The sequence below is a fragment of the Amyelois transitella genome, chromosome 23 (assembly GCF_032362555.1).
Source record: "Amyelois transitella isolate CPQ chromosome 23, ilAmyTran1.1, whole genome shotgun sequence".
NCBI lineage: Eukaryota > Metazoa > Arthropoda > Insecta > Lepidoptera > Pyralidae > Amyelois > Amyelois transitella.
The window spans coordinates 6,917,564-6,931,705 of NC_083526.1; positions in this window are offsets into that span (position 1 = coordinate 6,917,564).

The following is a 14,142-nucleotide window of genomic DNA, read 5'->3' on the forward strand; positions in this document are numbered from 1 at the left end:
CAAGGGTCGTGGCAAGTTGAATTGTGTACCTATAGTCTCTGCTTACCAGTGCTTTGCTTATCCCGAGCAAAGAAATCCGCTGAGCTTATGACCTTTTTGAATTGTTGAGCGCAAACCTGCTTAGAGTTGAGTTCTATTTTATTTATTTTATGTTATGTATTTAAGAAGCTTGTGTACGTTGAGTTATTTCAAATAAATCTCTCATTCATTCATTCATTCAATATCTCCGCGAAAAAAAATTATGCATGTATGTAGAAGATTAAAATTTACATTAATTACTCAAAACAATATAAACAGTTGACTTATTGTCCCTAAGGACAGGAAAGGTACAATCTTGTTAGAATAGAATAGATTTATTTCCAAAATTGGATACAAGGTATCACTTATTGACGTCACATCACTTAAATCTAATTTTAACTACTGCCACTTCCAAAGCGGATGTGTAAAAGAAGCAGTGGAACAAACTACACTGCAGCATTTTCACCGGATACATGTTAGACCTTGGAACCTATTAATAATGACATAAATAAAATATAAACGACTTATAAGTTGTCTATTTTATTTATTTTTCTTAATTGACATGTGGATTAAAGATTATTATGACATAATTAATAAATATATGACATAACAATTAAATTACATAAGCTATTAGAACACTGATAAAAACATAATAAAATAGATTTGTCAAATGTGAGTCATGTGATATTGTGGTTAATGAAGTTAACTGTTACAATTTGTTTATTTGGCATATCAGTGTCGTTTTACTTAAATTGAGCGTTTGTGGTCGAATCGGTAGAGAGTAAACATATATGTATATCGTCTCATCTATATCCCTTTCGGGGTAGACAGAGCCATCAGTCTCGAAAAGACTGAATGGCCACGTTCAGCTCTTTTGGCTTAATGATAGAATTGAGTTGAGTTGAGATGAACATTATATGTCATGAATGTGGATGTATGGTACAGGTATCGTGGCAAGTGGAAAGATGTAGTCTTTGTCTACCCCGCCGGGAAAGAGGCATGATTAAGAAGATAACTTGAAAAAGTTGTAAAAAAGAAATCTAATTAAAGCCCTATCACATTCAGTCATGTAATATTTTAATTCTTTATTTAATATTTGCAAACCGTAATTATGTTTACGGTAACCGAATTAAGACTGGTTTAAAGTCATAAAGTTATCAGATCTAGATTTATTTTCGTGTCAGCAGGTAACATGATGATGATTATAAGGAAAAATCTGAAACTTTATAGAAATCTCTATAGTTTTTCAGGAATTTTTCATTGAAAACAGGAATGAAGGAAACAGGAATGAACACCATAATCATGTGATGTCTCCTATTTCGAGCCTGCTGGAAGAGATTTCTTTAGAAATAAGCAGAACATTAGTATTTATCATTACTGAGTTTATGTTATATGTGTATATGAATTGGTACCAGACTAAGGGATAGGCTTATAAACTTGGTATTCTTCTTTTAGGCGATGGACTTGCAACCTGTCACATTCTCAATTCTATGATGCAAATATAAATAAAATTACTCGTATCAATTTAAGTATACATATGTGCATTATCCTAAATACATCACCAAAAGTAAAACCAATCCGAATCCTCAAATCCCTATCTGAATATCTTTTAAATGACAAAAAAGATCATCAGCTGATAAGATTCAGTTTTTTTAAAAACTTCCCTAAAATGCTGATATTTTTATGGTAAACGATATTTTCTACAAATGATATCGAGATTGTTGAGTCGATCTAGCTATGTAGTAGTTATAATTAGATCTAAGTGATGTGACGTCAATAAGTGATACCCTGCATCCAATTTTGAAAATAAATCTATTCTGTTCTATTCTATCGATATTATTTAGTGTTGGTATATTTCTAGACTTTGCAAAGGCATTCGACACGGTTTCTGTCCCCCTGCTTATCAAAAAACTTGAAGCTAATGGGATAAGAGGACTTCCATTGACACTATTTATAGATTATCTAAGTGACCGTTTTCAGAGGGAAAAAATTGATCATCTAGTTAGCGACGAACTTCCTGTGACTATTGGGGTTCCCCAGGGGAGTATTCTGGGTCCTACTCTTTTTCTCCTCTTCATAAACGATCTGTGCAAACTGAGTATACCCAACTGTAATATATACCTACCTTTGCGGATGACACCGCTCTTATTTTCACTGGGAGGAATTGGAGTGAGGTTTATTGCAGTGCCCAGATCGGTTTTGATATTGTCTCTTCCTGGGTTAGCGATAGCAAACTTACATTAAATATATCAAAAACTAAATATATGTTCTTTGCTATAAACAAAACCCAATATCCTACTGGTGGCTCCATTACTGCTCATATATATGATAATAGCCTTTCTCCTTGTTCTTGCCCGGTTCTGGAACGTGTAGATTCCATCAAACATCTTGGTGTAACCATTGACACAGCTCTCTCTTTTAAACCTCACTTGCATAACCTAGCAGCGAAATTGCGTAAACTCATCTATATTTTTAAAAATCTTCGCCATGTAGTGGACCGCAAAATTTTGAGACTAGTTTACCAATCTCTGTGCCAATCTATTATTGGATATTGCATAGGCACTTGGGGTGGAGCTGCTAAAACACACCTAAAAGAGGTCGAAGTCGCCCAACGAGCAATTTTAAAGGTGGCTGCATTTTTGAGTTTTCGACACCCGACTTATGATCTGTATCAGAGGTGGGAGGTTCTTACGGTCAGGCAAATGTTCATCCTCTCCATTCTTCGGAGAATGCACTCACAAATTGGCTTCAATCCGAATCTCTTTTTAAATAAAAGAAGAAAAACCACGGTTTGCTCTATTGAAAAATTTAACACCTGTTTTGCGCGAAGATTCTTCTGTTTCTTGGGAGCCCTTCTTTATAACAAAGCCAACAAAGTTAATAATATTTACTCAATGCCAAGAAACTCGTGTAAAAGATCTCTGACAAAATGGCTTTTATCCCTTGACTATGACTCCACTGAAGAAATTCTCCAAATCTTATCCTAATGTACCGAACTATTTCACTGACATAACACTGACAATGACTTACATCCACTAACACACCCTATCATCCATTCATACCATCTCACAATCTTATACTGAACTTTTTTTTCTACGCCTAGTTATAGTTTATTAGAAGTAGTTATTTGTGTTAAAACAAAATTATTCTTCCTATTAATTTCATTTCTTCGATGTTTCTTTTCTTTGCCATGTCAAATTTTACTTAGTTATGTATCGTTAGGTGTGAGAGAGCCTGGTGACTTGTAATACAGGAGGTTTAATCCTACCTAGCTCAGGCACCAGTTCTCTCCACTATAAGTTTTACAACAGAAGTCTGTACTTACCTATATTCACCTATGTGGAGAGAAAATAAACAAATTTTTAATTAATTAATTAATATTTAAGTATACTTAGTTTAGTTATAGTTTTAATAAGTTATTACATAATTTTGGCAAAATTCTATTTTATTATACATACATACACATAATTACGTCTGTATCTTGCGGGGCAACACAGAGCCAAAAGCCTTAAAAGATTGAAAGGCCGTGATCAGCTGTATGGCTTAAAGATGTATTTGGGATTCAAATAGTGATAGGTTGCTAGCACATCGCCTGCAAGAGGAAACCCAAGCTTATTACTCATTCCCTTAGTCTCCTTTTACGATATTCATGGGAAAGCGATGGGGTGGTCCTATTCTTTAGCGCCGGGATTACACATACGTAGATCATTAAAATAAAAAAACCGATCAAGGTGATTATCTTTTGGAAAGAAAGTAGATAGATAGCAGATACCGCGTCTGTATGTCCTGGTTCAATAAATCTAGATGCGAACTCGCGGGCAGCCACTAGTCAAAATGCGGTACATGACACATTTCTTTTTCCAATTTTCCTCAATTTTCACCCAGACACAATGCTAATATATGTATGTATTTAATTTGCCTTATATATAATAACTCATAAGCCTACCTCACATAACACGACCATTAGCCGATGGGATGATATTGTTTGTTCGTCATGCGCACACTCGTGTTACAGTAAAAAGTATGAGAAATCATTTAAGATGATTAGTTGTTCAGTATCATATAATTAGGGTCACATATTTCATAAAGGAATCCTTATTTGGCACTTCTAATAGTGCAGTTTTTATCATTATACAATTTTAGGTTAGAATTCTCTGCAAGGGTTGCGGAGATCAGACGGGAGTCGCTTCGGGTAATAACTTGTCTTACCCCCAAATAAGTATCATAGTCATAAGCGTTATGGTGTGCGTAAGATGACGTTCCTTCAGAAACCAACAAAGACTAGGTACTCCATATCTAGAATAGAATAGAATAGATTTATTTTCAAAATTGGATACAAGGTATCACTTATTGACGTCACATCACTTAAATCTAATTATAACTACTACCGCTTCCAATCTCTCCAATGGATGTCGTAAAAGGCTAATCAAATTGGGATTCTTTTTGTAGGCGATGGGCTAGCAACCTGTCACTATTTGAATCTCAATTTCAACATGCACGCAGCTGGACGTGGCTTTTTAGTATTGTCAAGACTGTTGGCTCTGTCTACCCCGCTAGGAGTGAGAATGCAACCCGGACTAATGCCAGACGGTTGATGATTATAATAAAGAGGAGAATATGAGTTTTTACATTTCAGGTTGGCTGGATGGGATAAGCCCGCCTTTGTACTGTACTGTTTTATATTTGTTATGTACTCCTTTAGTGAACGGTAAAGCATTAAATTACTTACTTACTTTCTAACGACAGAGGTAACAATCATGGTGACACATCCAGTCGCCTGAATGTGCAGGTTTCCTCACGATGTCTTCCATCACCGTAAGAGTCATCGGGTAGTATTCAAACTAATGTGCATAGCTTTGAAAATAGTCATGGGTACATGACCGATGTGGGATTTGAACCTGTGCCTTTCTGCGCGTCACACATTTAACCGGTCACCTTACGGATTCGACCACTGACGCTCTTACATTAGTTTCCTTCGTAACGATCTAATTAAAGTGTTTATAGCCTGTTGCCTTTCATAACTGCTTTAAGCAAAAGCTTCACCTTTTCCTATCATAATTATGTGCAAAAAAATTCTACATACATACATATGGTCACGTCTATATCGTCTATATCACGTATATCCCTTGCGGGGTAGACAGAGCCAACAGTCTTAAAAAGACTGAATGGCCACGTTCAGCTATTTGGCTTAATGATAGAATTGAGATTCAAATAGTGACAGGTTGCTAGCCCATCGCCTAAAAAAGAATCCCAAGTTTGGAAGAATCTCCCTTAGTCGCCTTATAATGGTCCTATTCTTTTTTGTATTGGTGCCGGGAACCACACAGCACGGCACGGCAATAAAATTCTGTGTCAAGAAAAATTATACACTATCCAGAATATCAAGCCATCATGTCCCAACTTCGTGACGTCACAATTCAAGAATGACGTCACACCATCGTCGCGTCATAAACACGTAAGTGTCACGTAAAACAAACACACAGACACTACAATAACGTTCCTTATTATGTATATTTACTGAAGATTTTTGGCAATGTCAAACATGTGTGCTTTCATGGTTTACAGAAGTATTAATTTATTTGTTTAATTTTAATTATTAGGTATTGTATCATTGTTTTTGTGCGATACATTTAAATCAGTTCATAATAGATTCGTTATACTACATACATTTGTATATATAATCACGTCTATATCCCTTGCGGGGTGGACAGATCCAACGGTCTTGAAAAGTTGGAGGTCACGTTCAGCTGTTTAGCTAAATGATATAATTGAGATTCAAATAGTGACAGTATATAAGCCTATACCTTAGTCACGCTTGACGACATCCATGGGAATGAGATGCAGTGATCCTATTCTTGAGTTTGAACCACACGTCATTCATTATACTAAATATATTTGTTAATTATTTATTTATTTATCGTTTATTTTATTTGCCACGATCTATGTACTTTTCTTTTAACTTTCTACATTTATCAATAATTGTAAATACAGAAGTATTCAGGGATCGTGGTAAAAGAAAACATTTATCCTCTGCCTACTCCTCCGGGAAAGAGATTTGATTTGAAATTTATTTCATGGTTTTGCTCATATATAACTTCTTTACATAGACATAATAACTTATCCATGATACTTACCTAACTAAATTGTCATAATATAATATTTGTATTATGCATTATATTCATTAAGGAATGTTAATATTTACATACAATACCATATTGAACCAAACTTTTGCGTACATTTTGACGAAAATTTCCAATTTTGTAAGGTACAAATTAGTACCAAGACTTGTGTCTGTTTCAATGGCGGAAACCATTCATTTATTTATTTACGCCAATAATACAACGGTAGTAGTCTCCTTTCTCGTCGTCTTTCGTCCTCTTTAAATATTTGGCAAGGAATTCTTATATAACAAAATAAAATCTTGACAGTCTTAATTTCAAATAAAAAGGACAAATAATAAGTATAATATGGGTAAGAAACAAAGAAGTTACTTACAACAAGAAGAAGAAACAAACAAGTTGAAGAACATTCACCTTTCTCACAAAATAACAAAAATTTTCTTATAATGGTATTCCATCCATCCACATAAATATTGATTTGATAAATTTTGATTATCCACATAATTCATTCTAAATTAGGGTTATTGTAAAGTTGACGTTGTTGATGAAAATGCTGCAGTGCAGTTTATTACCGCTTCTTCTGCACTGACGCTTTGGGAGCGGCAGTAAACTTAGTTTTAAGTAATTTATTTGACGTCAACCAATGTTGTGAAACCAAAAGATATGACATTTATTAAGTGATGTTGAAGTGTCCCTTATTAATAAATAGAAGATTAGCATTTGGATTCACGCCTCTTAAATTTCAAAATATGTATGACTGATAGGCCACGTTCAGCTGTTTGGCTTAATGATAGGATTAAGTTTCAAAAAGTGACAGTTTGCTAGCTCATCGCCTAAAAAAAATCCCATGTTTAGCCCATCTATGGAAAAGAGTAGATATGGTCCTATTATTTTTATTGGGGCCGGGAACCATACGGCACATTATCTCTTTATACAAATAATAAAGAATTTTAAACAACAACATAATTTTCTCGCCGCAGAACCGCACACTCTTCTTGAAGTCAATTTATAAAATTTAGCGAATAAAAAGAATGTGTTAATAAAGCCAAAGAACTGTATTTGATTTCGCGCATGCGTAATGAATGTTACATGACGATGAGCTAGCAACCTGTCACTCTTTGAATCTCAACTCTATAATTAAGCCAAACAGTTAAACGTAGCCTGTCTCTTCGAGACCGTTGGCTCTGTTTGCCTCGCAGGGGATGTAGACGTGATTATTTGTATGTATATATGTATGTAATGTTATATAGCAAAGAGACAAGAATAGAATACAGATTTTTGCCCGAGGCTTCGCTCTTGTTTTCATTCAATAGAATTTCATACAATTGAAATCGGTAGAATACAAACAGCTATATTTTCGAAAGTCTGAGAAAATTCAACGTTCTAAAGTTTTTCGCGACCTGTGTTTGATACATACATATAATCACGTCTATATGCCTTGCGGGGTAGACAGAGCCAACAGCCTTGAAAATACTAATAGACCACGTTCAGCTGTTTGGCTTACTGATAGAATTGAGATTCATATAAAGTGACAGGTTGCTAGCCCGTTGCCTAAAAGAAGAATCTCAAGTCCATAAGCCTATCCCTTAGGCGCCTTTTACGACATCCATGGGAAAGAGATGGAGTGGTCCTATTCATTTTCTATTGGTGACGGGAACCACACGGAATTGTGTCTAATAGTGTAACTTTATGCATTTAACTTATAACTTTTAATAATTTAAATGAACATACATACATATAGTTACGTCTATACCACAGAGAAATTATAGATTTTTATAATCTCTAGCTTAGTTACAGGTGACATAATAAATAATTATATTTTCCTGTTATTACATTGGAAAGTGATTGCGTTACATTAAATATGTAATTACATTAATATGATCAAACACATCTTAACATTGAGTTTGTCGACTAATACATTGTCATCATAACTCTTCATTAACTAGTCACGTGGCTAAACAATGTTTAATCACCTTTGGCGAAATGTCGGAAAGGTTTTTTGTAAAGTTTTCCTCATAAAGCACGCGTAAGGGTGATGTTCTTATATAAAACAATGTATACATATAATAAAATTGTAACTGCAAGTTTGTCTGTAGCGACACGCCGCTTCGTACGAATAGCAATTACAAACATACATATATAAAATCACGCCTCTTCCTTGGAAGGGTAGGCAGAGACTACCTCTTTCCACTTGCCACGATCTCTGCATACTTCCTTCGCTTCATCCACATTCATAACTCTCTTCATGCAAGCTCAGCGGTTTCAGGTACTCTTGACCTGACCCTTTACCAGGACGTCCTTAATTTGATCAAGATACGTTCGTCGAAGTGCAATTATAACAGGAAAAAAAGGAACAATGTTAAGTTGTTTCATAAATATTTAAAGGCATCATTGTCTTTTTTTTCCTAAAGAAATTTCAACAAATTTAATTTGTTTCTTCAAGAATACATACATACATATAATCACGTCTATATCCCTTGCGGGGTAGACAGACCCAACAGTCAACAACAGTGTAATACTAAATAACTCCAGTTAAATATTGAACAATACGACAGGAGTAATAAAATGATTTACTGAGCCTTCACAATTAATTGTAACAATTGCTTATTCTTGTCTGTTATTGTTAAAGTCTAAGCCATTGTATTGTGGAATTGAACAGTTTAAAAATATTGTACGACTGCGGAAGATAATGTTTTACATACTTACATACAACAATACATATCACGTCTATTTCCCTTGCAAGGTAGATAGAGCCAACAGTCTTGAAAATACTGATAGGCTACGTTCAGCTGTTTGGCTTACAGATCGTATAAAGTGACAGGTTGCTAGCCCGTCGCCTAAAAAAAGGATCCCAAGTTTATAAGCCTATCCCTTAGTCGCTTTTTACAACATCCACGGGAAAGAGATGGAGTGATGCTATTATTTTTTTATTGGTGCCGGTACCCACACGGCACCAATAATGTTTTCTTTAAGAATATAGTTCTTGTAAGCGATGGGTTAGATAGCTGTCACTTTTTGAATCTCAACTCTTGCTGTAGCGGGAGCAATGATTCGGCTCGACCGCCACCAAAGGGAAGATCTTCCGCCAGGCTAGGTGTTATGACTGGGGAACCGCGGCTCCAACGATGTTGTGTCGGAGGTTGTTTATATAGCTCCAATCCGTGAAATCTCTGAAATCGCGATTTGGGTTCTTCGCTGCTATTGGCTGAGCGCGTCGATTTCTTCGAGATGATTGACAGTTGTTGTGTGATTTGATGTTGTTGACGAGTGGCGTAGAGATGGCGCCACAAAGCCTTACAGCTGAGCGTGGCCTTTCGGTCTGCGAGATTATATTTCCATATCTTTTCCATGCATGTCGTAAAGATTGAAGAAAGGCCAATAACCTTGGGTTTCTTCTTATGGCCGATGGGCTAGCAACCTGTCGCTATTTGAATCTCAATTTTACCATCAAGCCAAACAGCTGAGCGTGGCAATTAGTCTTTTCCAGACTGTTGGCTCTGTCTACCCCGCAAGGGATATAGATGTGATGATATGTATGTATGTTGATCAAAATATGTTTTTAGTAACTACGAGCCATTTCTAAGAATATTACAATACGTTACTATAATAATCATTAGCGACATCAATGTTCTATTTACTATACATATAAGTTATTTTTAACTCTGCAATATGAGAACTAGGTTACTCGTTTAGGAGTAATAAAATTGCAATTATCGTTTGAGAATAAGTGTTTTTCCAAACATATTTTCCAGTTTTGGTCGGAATTAAAGATAATTTTATGCTCTGTAATTGAGTGATCGTTAAGATAGATATGATTTGATGATTCATTGCTATTCACAAATGACAAGATAAATATTGGTATCGGGATAAAATAAGGTAGGCAGGTACTTAAGTAGATTTTTACACACATATAGTCACATCTTTATCCATTGCGGGGTAGACAGAGCCAACAATCTTTTTTTTTTAAATCTTTATTTAAGTAAGGGACTTTTATCTTTAAGACAGTCTTTATTTAGTGCAAAATTCAAAATGTGTGGTTCCCGGCACAAATATAAAAAGAATATATGTATATGTTTTACTTACTTTACTTTTACTTTTGTGCCGTGTGGTTCCCGGCACCAATACAAAAAAGAATAGGACCACTCCATCTTTTTCCCATAGTAAAAGGCGACTAAGGGATAGGCTAGGAATTCTTTTTTAGGCGATGGGCTAGCAACCTGTCACTATTTGAATCTCAATTCTATCACTAAGCCAAATAGCTGAACGTGGCCATTCAGTCTTTTCAAGACTGTTGGCTCTGTCTACCCCGCAAGGGATATAGACGTGACCATATGTATGTATGTATGTTTTACTTACATACATATCCGTCTCACTAACGGGTTTGATAGAGCCAAAAATCTTGAAAAGATTGCAATGCTACGTTCACCAGCTGACATACACTATGTGTTACTTCGCTTTCAGATAACATAAAAAGAATAGACTTATAGAATGAGAGAAGATTTTTATTCATTCAAAGGTATTCCACTTTTTGTCAATTGCATAGAGAATAAAAAATAACCTTTAATCCGCGATAAATCGCGGACGATATAATAATAATACGCACGATAAGTCAGGTCATGAATTCCTCAAACCGCCGAGCTTGCGTGAAGAGAGTTATGAATGTGGATGAAGCGAAAGACGTGTGCAGAGATCGTGGCAAGTGGAAATATATGTCTCTGCCTACTACATACATATAGTCACGTCTGTATATACCTTGCAGGGTAGACAGAAAAGAAAAGACTGATAGGACATGTTCAACTTTTTAGCTTGATGATAGAATTGAGATTCAAATAGTGACAGGTTGCTAGCCCATCGCTTTAAAAGAGAATCCCAACTTTATAAGCCTATCCCTTAATCGCCTTTTATGACATCCATGGCAAATAGGAGTGGTCCTATTCTTTTTTTTTTTATTGGTGCCGAGAACCACATTTTGTAATTTTTTTTTTGTTATCTAATAGTAGATAAGAATAAAGTTCATTTCCTTTTTTAAACTGGAAGATATCATTTCAATAAATCACGAACCATTCGCATGATACAACAACATACACCGGCTTATAAACTGTCTGTTTGTTTGTACGTGGATTGCTCCGAAACAGAATGGAAAATTATGCTTTTTGATATCATTTTTATTTGCTTACGCTCCAGTTTTGTCGAGTATTTTATTAATTGTGTTTGTTAGATACTTTGTTTAAGCTATTTATAAATGAATGATAAATTGACATTATATAGTCATACGATTATTTTTAGAAATAATACTATGTGTTGCTTTATTAGCTTACTAAAATAAATATATAAAGGTAAGGACGAATGATAAAAATGCATATCGCAACCATGTACCTATCAATGACTTTTTGTTATGTAGGTACTTACATTAGTTTTTTTTAAGACTAAGTTTTTTTAGTTGGCAAAAATTACCATGATTAGGTATAAGTACTAGATGTTATTGTAGGGAGAGATGCGTCGATGGGTACCTGCTATTTGATACAGGTATACCTACATTGGTTTGATCGCTAACTGGTGCTCTAATGATGGTAACTCGTGTATCCCTTGCGGGGTAGACTGTCAGACTGAGCTGACTGGGTCAGTTAGGACTAACGCCAGGAAGATATCTAGATACTCGTATTAAGGGAAATGATACAAAGAATACTGAAGTCGAATTTTTAAAATACCTACCTTATTGTTAGTGCCGTGTGGTTCCCGGCACCAATAGAAAAAAAAAGAATAGGACTATTCCATCTCTTTCCCACGGATGTCGTAAAAGACGACTAAGGGATTTGTTTATAAACTTGGGATTCTTCTTTTAGGCGATGGGCTAGCAACCTGTCAGTATTTGAATCTCAATTCTATCAATAAGCCAAACAGCTGAACGTGGCCTTTCAGTTTTTTCAAGACTGTTGGCTCTGTCTACCCCGCAAGGGATATAGACGTGATGATACGTAGGTATGTAATAAGTTACACACTCAGAATTTCAATTCCACCGTGAATCCCAGAATGTCATATGTCACCAAATCATTTGTAATACAAGAATTACCCCAGTTGAAGGAAAACGGTAATAATGAACTAAGCTTATTCATACAAATTTTGGTTTTAAACAAAAATTACGTAGGTACGTTCGTGATTTTTTTTTCTATGACTCGTTCTGAAGACGCGGATTAATGCTCTTACGGTGAGGAAAACCGTGCAAGGACAACCTGTGTTATCAGTGAATAATAAGTTTTTGCAACGCTACATATGTACATATACATATGGTCACGTCTATATCCCTTGCGGGGTAGACAGAGCCAATAGTCTTGAAAAGACTGAATGGCCACGTTCAGCTATTTGGCTTAACGATAGAATTGAGATTCAACTAGTTAAAGGTTGCTAGCCCATCGCCTAAAAAAGAATCCCAAGTTTGTAAGCCTATCCCTTAGTCGCCTTTTACGACATCCATGGGAAAGAGATGGAGTGGTCCTATTCTTTTTTGTATTGGTGCTGGGAACCACACGGCATTTGCAACGATGTAGTCAAAAACCATAGTTTTCGGTAAAGAACGGCCTATCTATGTATGTGGCGCAGTAGTGCTTACTTGTCTGTGACACAGTAGGTCCCGGGTTCGAATCCCGGCTAGGGGATGATGAACGAACATTATCTGATTGGCCTGGGTTTTGAATGTTTATCTATACATATATGAATTAATTATAAAATACAGTATCGTTGAGTTAGTATCTCGTAACAATGTCTATTTCTATATTTTAAGGCATTAGGAAGTATGCTGTATCTATGCCTACCATATAAGAAACTAAAATAAAAAAATTTTAGCTAATTCAGATACTAAGTCGCGTTTTCTTTTAAAATTAAAGCAGAACAAATCATTGCGTCTTATCTAAGTGGGTTAAGGGCTTCATTGAATAAAAACAAGGGTTTTAAAGGTATATTTACTCATTACTGTTTATACTTACTCGGCGCACAAAAGGATTAAATTTCAACCATAGTTTCCGGCATATGTTTTACTAGTACTCAGCATAACTATAGAAATATTACCTACAGCGTAGTTCAGCGCATCTACTTAATGATATGAGTAAAAAAAAATATGAATCTTAAAATCATACATACATATAATCACGTCTTTATCCCTTATGAGGTAGACAGACCCAACAGTCTTGAAAAAAACTGGATGGCAACGTTTAGCTTGATGGCTTAATGATAGAATTAAGATTAAAATAGTGACAGGTTGCTAGCCCATCGCCTACAACAATGCCTTGTTTATCAGCCTTTGCCTTAGTCTCCTTTTACGACACCGTTGGGAAAGATATGGACTTACATTTTGAATAACTAGCTGCGTTACTGCTAAGAGATTAAGTAGGTCGTATTGAAATAAATACTTATATTGAAAGTTCGAAACTTGTGTGTATGTTGATACTAACTCAACGATAGTTTATAATAAATACTCATATAGATAAACAACTAAGACTCAGGCCAATCAGAAAAGTTCGTTCCTCATCATGCTCTGGCCGGGATCTGAAACCGGGACCTTCTGTGTCGCAGACAGACGTACTACCGCTGCGCCACAGAGGTCGTCGAAATGAGTGTAGGCATGTGATATTAAGATTATTTCATTAAATAAACGGTCATAAATTTAAGTCAGTAAACTAGAATGTAAAATTAGAATGCATATTAAGAAATAAAGTGTAAATAAACATAATTTATTTTGTAGGTCGACTTTGTAAATGTTTGCAGAAGATTATCTTAAAGATTCTACTTATTATGGAAGACGGGAGTCTCACAATTCAAAGCGAAGTTTTTTCCACAGCACTGAAAGAGACCAAAAGCAGAGCGTTTATAAATAAAGTGCCGTGTGGTTCCCGGCACCAATAGTAAAATAGGATCACTCCATCTCGTTCCCATGGACGTTGTAAAAAGAGACTAATATAAGGGATAGGCTTATAATTTATATTAATATGAAAATATTAATAAAACAAGCAAC